General features: G+C 41.8%; 1 long non-coding RNA gene across 2 annotated transcripts; it reads right to left on the reverse strand.

Moving 5' to 3' along the window:
* Positions 1–1444: 1444 nt before the first annotated feature.
* LOC144516172 (uncharacterized) lies at positions 1445–2757 on the reverse strand. Of its 2 annotated transcripts, none has more exons than XR_013501814.1 (3): positions 2565–2757; positions 1782–1846; positions 1445–1701 (listed from the first exon to the last, which is right to left on the reverse strand). It is a non-coding gene; the product is annotated as an uncharacterized LOC144516172 (long non-coding RNA). The 2 variants fall into 2 exon arrangements; XR_013501815.1 differs by having other exon boundaries at positions 1448–1701; positions 1787–1846.
* Between the last annotated feature and the right edge of the window lie 4617 nt (positions 2758–7374).

Here is a 7374-nt window from a genome sequence, read left to right on the forward strand (position 1 = left end):
CACCTAGCTAGCTAGCATATGGCACTAGCATATAGCCTAGCTTGATGTCCATAAACAAATAGATTTTCTTTATTGTTTAGCTAGATTGAACAACATATGACGGACAGTATGTGTATATGTGATGACCCCACTTTGTATTTTTTCCTCGTTTGGTTAACCTTGTTCTTGGGGATTTGGCTAATTTCATGTTAGAGCCAGTAGTAAAAACTAAACTGTAATATAACTGAAAGAACAAAAGAAACTGGATTGTTTGTGTCAGTTTCTGCATCACTGTTGTGTGTTGTTCATCAGAATTTAGTTTTCATTCCTTCATATAACATTAGTCTGATAAGGAGGAATTCATATCTGTCTGTTTAAAAAGTTGTAACATTAAGTACAATTTCACCACTATAATAAAAACAGATCTAGAAATGATATGCTTTCTTATTTGCTCCTTAAATAGCAGTTATTTGTTTAATAAATACAAAGCAAACTGAACTGAAAAAACAAGTATTTTGTTTTACTTTCTTTTCATCCAGGTGGGGCTGAGGCGCTCGACCACTGTTGATCTGTGTGTGTCATATCACCAACCCATGATAGCTAGAATTCACCCTGCTGCTCCAGATCTACCTACTGTATGTCTGGCTACAGACTACAACCTTCTGGTCCAGATCTACCTACTGTATGTCTGGCTACAGACTACAACCTTCTGCTCCAGATCTACCTACTGTACGGCTGGCTACAGACTACAACTATCTGCAAGTTTTGTTTGTAGTGAACATCATCAGCTGCACTAAAAGTCTCTTGGGTTCATATGCGACTTGGTTGTTCTCCATACTGCATCATACACTATATTATTTTTTTGTTTTGTTATATTAGTACAGACAACAGTAAGTATCATTACTTAATCACAGTATATATTATTCTGGTGTACACTGTTGACATGACTCCATGCTATTAATTATACGTCACTTTAGCTTGCCACTACCTCATAACTTTACCTTAATTGCTCTTGTATAGTTAATTTATCTTCTACTAGTTGTATAAACCTCCTTTTTAATTGAATTATTCTTAATTTGTGTTGCAATACCTGAATCATCCCTCTTGTGAACACTAGGCTTATCTTATCTTTATTCATAACCCTGCTCACAAACTCACCTGAACCAGGGTCATCTGTTTGCCAAAATCAATGTTCCTGCTACAGTAAATCCTATAGGCAAATTGTAGTGCTTCACCGTAGTATGAACCATACACTTTTAAGGTTTTGTGTCAAATATTGTGCAATTTGTTATGAATTACTCATTGTTTTGACAAGGTAAATTAAAGCCATTTACCAAGTATCAGCTCTGGTCAATTTAATTGTACTGTTTTTTTTAATAAATGTTATAGAAAATGAAAAACCAATTTGCCTTGATCAGGGTTTTAATTTGTTGCAAATATGAACATGGTTTAATAATCTGTATCTTACTGCTCTGAAAAACTACAATGATTTAAGACATATCAGTGATACTTATCACTTTAACATTTATTGAATTGATTGAATATATTGGCAGACATTACAGGCACCTATTCATGTAAACAGAGAACACAATAGTTCTCTCTTTTATCACTTGGATTATGCAGGTGATGGTGTAGAAACGTGTGAAGTCCTTGTAGATCTCTGGCACCTTGAGGACAGACAGATCCAGCAACTCTCCACTGTTGTCTTTGTATAGTGTGCTCCTATTAAAGACAAATTCATAGACATCAACACATAATATATTAGGTGTACATAGCTTTCTTTAACATCATTACTATCTTACCTTACCTTCTCTGATTTGGTTTTGTGGACATCAGTAATTTTCTCTCCCAGGCCTGGTAGTGCACCCTGTGAATTTAAGCAAGAAACATGAATGATAAGTGTATGTTTATGTATGCTTTTTTACAATTACATTATTATCAGACCTTCATGGTTTGTGCCACTGCTGCCTGTCCTCTGCACACAGGTGAGTAATGTACTGAATGGAACAACACTGGTCCATGCACACAGTGCAGCTGTGATGCAGCTCAACAGGAATACTTCAGTCACACCTGGAAGAAGAGAAACTAACAAACAAAATACTTGTTCTTTTCTGCTCAGTTTGCTTTGTATTAATTAAAAAAATAACCGATAAGTTGCAAATAAAGCATATCATTTCTAGATCTGTTTTATCATAGTGGTTAAATTGTACTTAACAGACTGATATTAATTCCTCCTTTTCAGACTAATGTTATATGGAGGAATGAAGACTAAATTCTGATGAACAACACACAACAGTGATGCAGAAACTGACACAAACAATCCAGTTTCTTTTGTTCTTTCAGTTATATTACAGTTTAGTTTTTACTACTGGCTCTAACATGAAATTAGCCAAATCCCCAAGAACAAGGTTAACCAAACGAGGAAAAAATACAAAGTGGGGTCATCACATATACACATACTGTCCGTCATATGTTGTTCAATCTAGCTAAACAATAAGGAAAATCTATTTGTTTATGGACATCAAGCTAGGCTATATGCTAGTGCCATATGCTAGCTAGCTAGGTGCTTAAGTTATGTCACTCACCCTCATAGTTGTGGACATAACTTCATACGTCTCACTTCAAAGCCTTCTCCCGTTTCCTGATGGGTGCAGGTGAAAGTGCGTCGACCATTCTGTGCACATTGTTGACATATACTTATAATAAAGCAATGGACGGCGCGGGGGTAAATAAACTTGGTTACAGAGCAGCCGCCCTCAACAGACGTTCTAACGTAAAGTGAACGCACCCTCAACGGGGCAGGGATCATTTCATTGGTCAACACTACAGCTGGCATTCTATTGGTTGTTTATTACCTATTTTGATAGGATTATAACACAAAAAAATCCGAGCACGCAGGAGAAATCTGAGAGCAGAAAATTTGCAAGTGAGCAGAATCAGTCTGAGTGCGAGGAGAAGGTTCAAAGCTGAGAGCAGGAAATCTGTCCAAACAACAACATATCTGAGTCCAAGCAGAAAGTTTGAGCACAAGCAGAGCAAATCCAAGCGTGAGCAGTGGCTATTTGAGTGTGAGAGCAAGAAATCTGAACGTAATATCACTGAGAAATGCTCTCAAATTGAAATAATGCGCTCTTGAATAAAGATAGTAATATAACTCCATACTAAGTTACCATGGAGATTTATTCTGTACAGCTAGCCTGCTCCTGACCAGGCTAACAGCCAGGAGTTATTAATCTTGGAGCCTTTTCTGTTCACTCAGCAGTGGTTTTACCTTATTGTTATCAGCCTGCATTAAAATACAACAGGTGCATGTTGCTGTTCATTTAAGTACTGTTATTATTTAAAGTTGTGACCAGTATTTTTTTAATAATTATTCATGTGACACTGTTACTGTTATATTGCTGTATGAAGGCTGCTGTTCATATTGTTCCCATTGTGCTGTGTTTCTATAGTGGACCAATGCATCTTAAATTATTTTAGTTGTTTAATTTTTTTGTATTCTTTAATGACTATAATTTGGGAGGATTGTACAATTTTAAGAACATAACTTAATTATCTTTATAGTTTCTAGATTTTACAGTCCAATTTCTTCAGTGTCTGTCTTTTCTATGCTCATATATATGAGGGAGCAAAGCATTTAATACGTAAAGAAGGAAACTCGTCCTCTATAAAAAAAAAAACACGTGAGAAAAAGCGTGGCAGGTAATAGCGGACCTACTGAATGATAGTCTAAAAATAGTTTACGAACTACTGCTCTTAACTGAAACCATTCAATGAGTCATTTGTCATTTGCAAAAATGAACAGTTGTGCATTAAAAGTGAGCAGTGGAAGTAAATATGACTTAGGAAATTTATATTTTAGCCCATGAGAGAGAGTGAGGGAGAAACAGAGTGAAAGAGATATTGATGCATCATATGGTAGCGTTGTAGAAAATTGATCTTCATGGTAAATTTCCTGAGTAACATTATCTTCTGCTTACTTTTAAAGCAAAGAGTACAACGGTTCATTTGTGCAAATGATTAGTAGCCTAATCCTTGAATGGTATGATTCAGAGCAGTGGTCAGTTAATGTATTTAGGCTAGTTACGCATTCAGTCAGTCCGCGATCGTCTGCCATGCTTTCTCTCGCTGTTTCATGTACACATTGCTCAGCTGTACACAGTCTGCCCTACTTTGCCTGATGAAGGTCTAGTACCGAAACATTGGCAGCTATTAAATTTATCTTTGCAAGTTAGACAGTGTGCGGGAGTGTCTCAGAAGTGTCTCAATCTCAGAAGCAGTGGCGGTGCGTGGCAAATTTTACCGAGGAAGCCAGTGAGCTTAGTGTAATAGCTGTAGATATCCTTTACAGGCACATAATAATACTTAGAAGACAACCACACGTGAGTTCTCTCTGTGTTCGGTTTATTAGCTTGCCAGCGTGAACAACAACAACCACAGTAACATCCGGTCTATATCTTCTTCGGCTCTCAGCGGCCTGGGCTAGAACAATGACACCTCTACCTGTCATTACATCTCCCCCCTCAAAGAGGTTGCCCTTCTTAGTTAACATGAACTGTTAGTATGAACAATAAACACTCCTTTATCTTAACAATATTTCTTGTTGTAAAACACAACTGTCTTACTAACTTCCCACCTCGATGGTGGCTAATGAAAATAACCATTCCTCCTGTTCGTACTTTTACAAACAACAAAGTGCATTTTCTGAAACAATAAATTAGCAATAAATCAAACATCACCCTCTTTTTTTTTCAAAGTCCATACAATCAATCCCTTTGACTGAGTTCCCCCCCAAGGCACCCCAGAGTCCATAATCACCAGTCCAGTTTGTCTGGGGGCTTGCTCACTCCCACACAGTCCCTTGTGTGGGTGTGTTTTGTGTCTCAGTACCGTGTGTGTCCTCAGTGTTCCTGACCTCCGTAGCAAACTGGTCAGGGCTTTCACTGACGGGTGTGATCGGCTTGGGTGTGGATTGCAAGTGGCGCCGGTTCCTCCTGTAGCGCTCGCCCTGTGCTGTCTCCACGATATAGGACCTTGGAGTAGAGCTGGAGCTGTGAACGACAGCAGGCATTGTCCACTGTTTCTGTCCATCCAACTTTGTTAGCACTGGGTCCCCCGGGCTCAGTGAGGGTAGGACCCTTACTCCATTCCTGCGGTTATAGTAATAGGCTTGCCTTTGTTTGGCTGCAGCGTCAGCCTGTCTGATCACATCTTCATTAGGCCAGTTTGGTTTCAGATTGTCCTGCATGGTGGGCAAGGTGGTCCTGATTTTCCTGCCCATCAGTAGTTCTGCTGGACTGACTCCTGTCGAAGAGGTGGGTGTGGTTCTGTACGCCATAAGGGCAAGGAGCGGGTCCTCCTGTCTCAGCATAGATTTCGCTACCAGAAATGCCCTCTCCGCCTGCCCATTACTTTGAGGGTAGTGTGGGCTGGAAGTAACATGAACAAAATCATATTCCTCACTAAACTTCCTCATCTCTGCTGAAGCTAGCTGGGGCCCATTATCGCTCACTATCACTTCCGGAATGCCGAAACGTGACTTTGATGTGGCTTTCAGCTTAGCTACAACCTGGCTGGTAGTAGTTGTAGGCAGATTCAAAATCTCCAGATATCTAGAGTAATAATCTGATACTACTAAGTAGTTTTGCTTCTTAAACTCGCACAGATCTATACCAACTTTCTGCCACGGCCTGGATGGGAGCTCGCTGGGCATTAACGGCTCCTTCTTCTGTGCGTTTCTGTTCTCTCTACAAAATGCACACTGCTATACTGTTGTTACTATCTCAACCGACATTCCAGGCCACCATACGGATTGGTAAGCTCTTTCTCTGCACTTTAACAGGCCTTGATGTCCGTCATGGATTCTCTCCAAGATGACCTTCCTCATTTCTGTGGGAATGACAATGCGGTTGCCTCTAATGACTAAACCATCTATCTCAGATAGTTCTCCTCTCACTGGGTAGAACTCCTTGACTACCTCAGGCACCTTTCCTACATAATCAGGCCACCCATTTCCGATGAAGCCTATGACTGTCTGGAGCGGCCTATCATTTTCAGTGTGCTGTCTTAGCTCCGCCATCCGGTGTGGTGTGGCCGGGACCTGACTCATGACAGCCTCAATGTGTGCTGCCACCTCCTCATGACAGACCCCATCCCCAAAACATTGCTCTGGGCTCCTAGAGAGCGCATCCGCTACTGCTAATGTTTTGCCTGGTGCATGCTCTGCTGTGGCATTGAAACGCATCAGTCTCATTAACAGCCTCTGGCACCTGATGGGGACACAGTCTAAGTCTTTACTGTTCATGAGAGGCACCAATGGTTTGTGATCTGTAACCAGTCTAAAGCCATCCAGTCCATAAAGGTATTTGTCAAACCGCTCACAGGCCCACACGCTTGCCAGACACTCCTTTTCGATCTGCGCGTACCTTTTCTCCGCGTCACTTAATCGTCTGGAGCAGTAGGCCACTTCCAATGATCCCCGTGCTGCTGAAGTAGAACGCCGCCCAGCCCGTAGCTGCTGGCATCTGCTGACACTATGGTGGGCTTGTTGGCATTGTAGAAGGTAAGTACCGGAGCTGTGGCTAGTGCAGTCTTTAAGTTCCTGAACGCCTCACACTGGGCAAGTCCCCACATCCACTCTTTGTCTCCTTTCAGTAGCTCGTACAGTGGGTGGGCCATTGTTGATAACTCTGGAACGAACTTGGCTAAATAATTAACCATCCCTAAGAACCTTTTGAGTTCAGTCACATTTTGTGGCTGTGGAAAGTTCCCTATTCCTGTGACTTTGTTTGGGTCAGCCCTGACGCCTGCTTCGTCGATTAGGTGACCCAGGAAGTGAACCTGTCTCTGTTTGAACTTGCACTTTGCCTGGTTCAACTTGAGCCCTGCTGCCTCGATGACCTTCAACACCTCTATCAGGCGTCAGTCATGTTGCTCCTCTGTCTCTGCGTGAATCAAAATATCATCCATAAAGATCTCTGTCCCTTCTGGAAAATTTCGGGAGCACTTGTTATTCCGAAAGGAAGACGGCAGAAGGCATATCTCCCGAACGGAGTGATGAAAGTGGTGAGCATCCTGCTCTCCTCATGCAGGGGAATCTGATAAAATCCACTCGCTGCGTCCAGTGACGTGAACACTTTTGAACCGGCGAGCCTTGGCGTCATCTCCTCCACCCTGGGCAGGACGTACTTCTCCCGTTTCACCGCTTTGTTCGGTTTCCTGAGGTCTGCACAGAGGCGGACCTCCCTCTTGTTGGATTTAAGTACAGGCACCATAGCGGCACACCATTCTGTCGGCTGTGTTACTTTTTCGATTATGCCCTCATCCTCCATGCGCTGCAGTTCCTTTTTTTAATAGCGGTACCAGTGGCAGGGGTATCCGCCTGGCTGTCGGCAC

This window comes from Sander vitreus, chromosome 4 (assembly GCF_031162955.1).
Source record: "Sander vitreus isolate 19-12246 chromosome 4, sanVit1, whole genome shotgun sequence".
Lineage (NCBI taxonomy): Eukaryota > Metazoa > Chordata > Actinopteri > Perciformes > Percidae > Sander > Sander vitreus.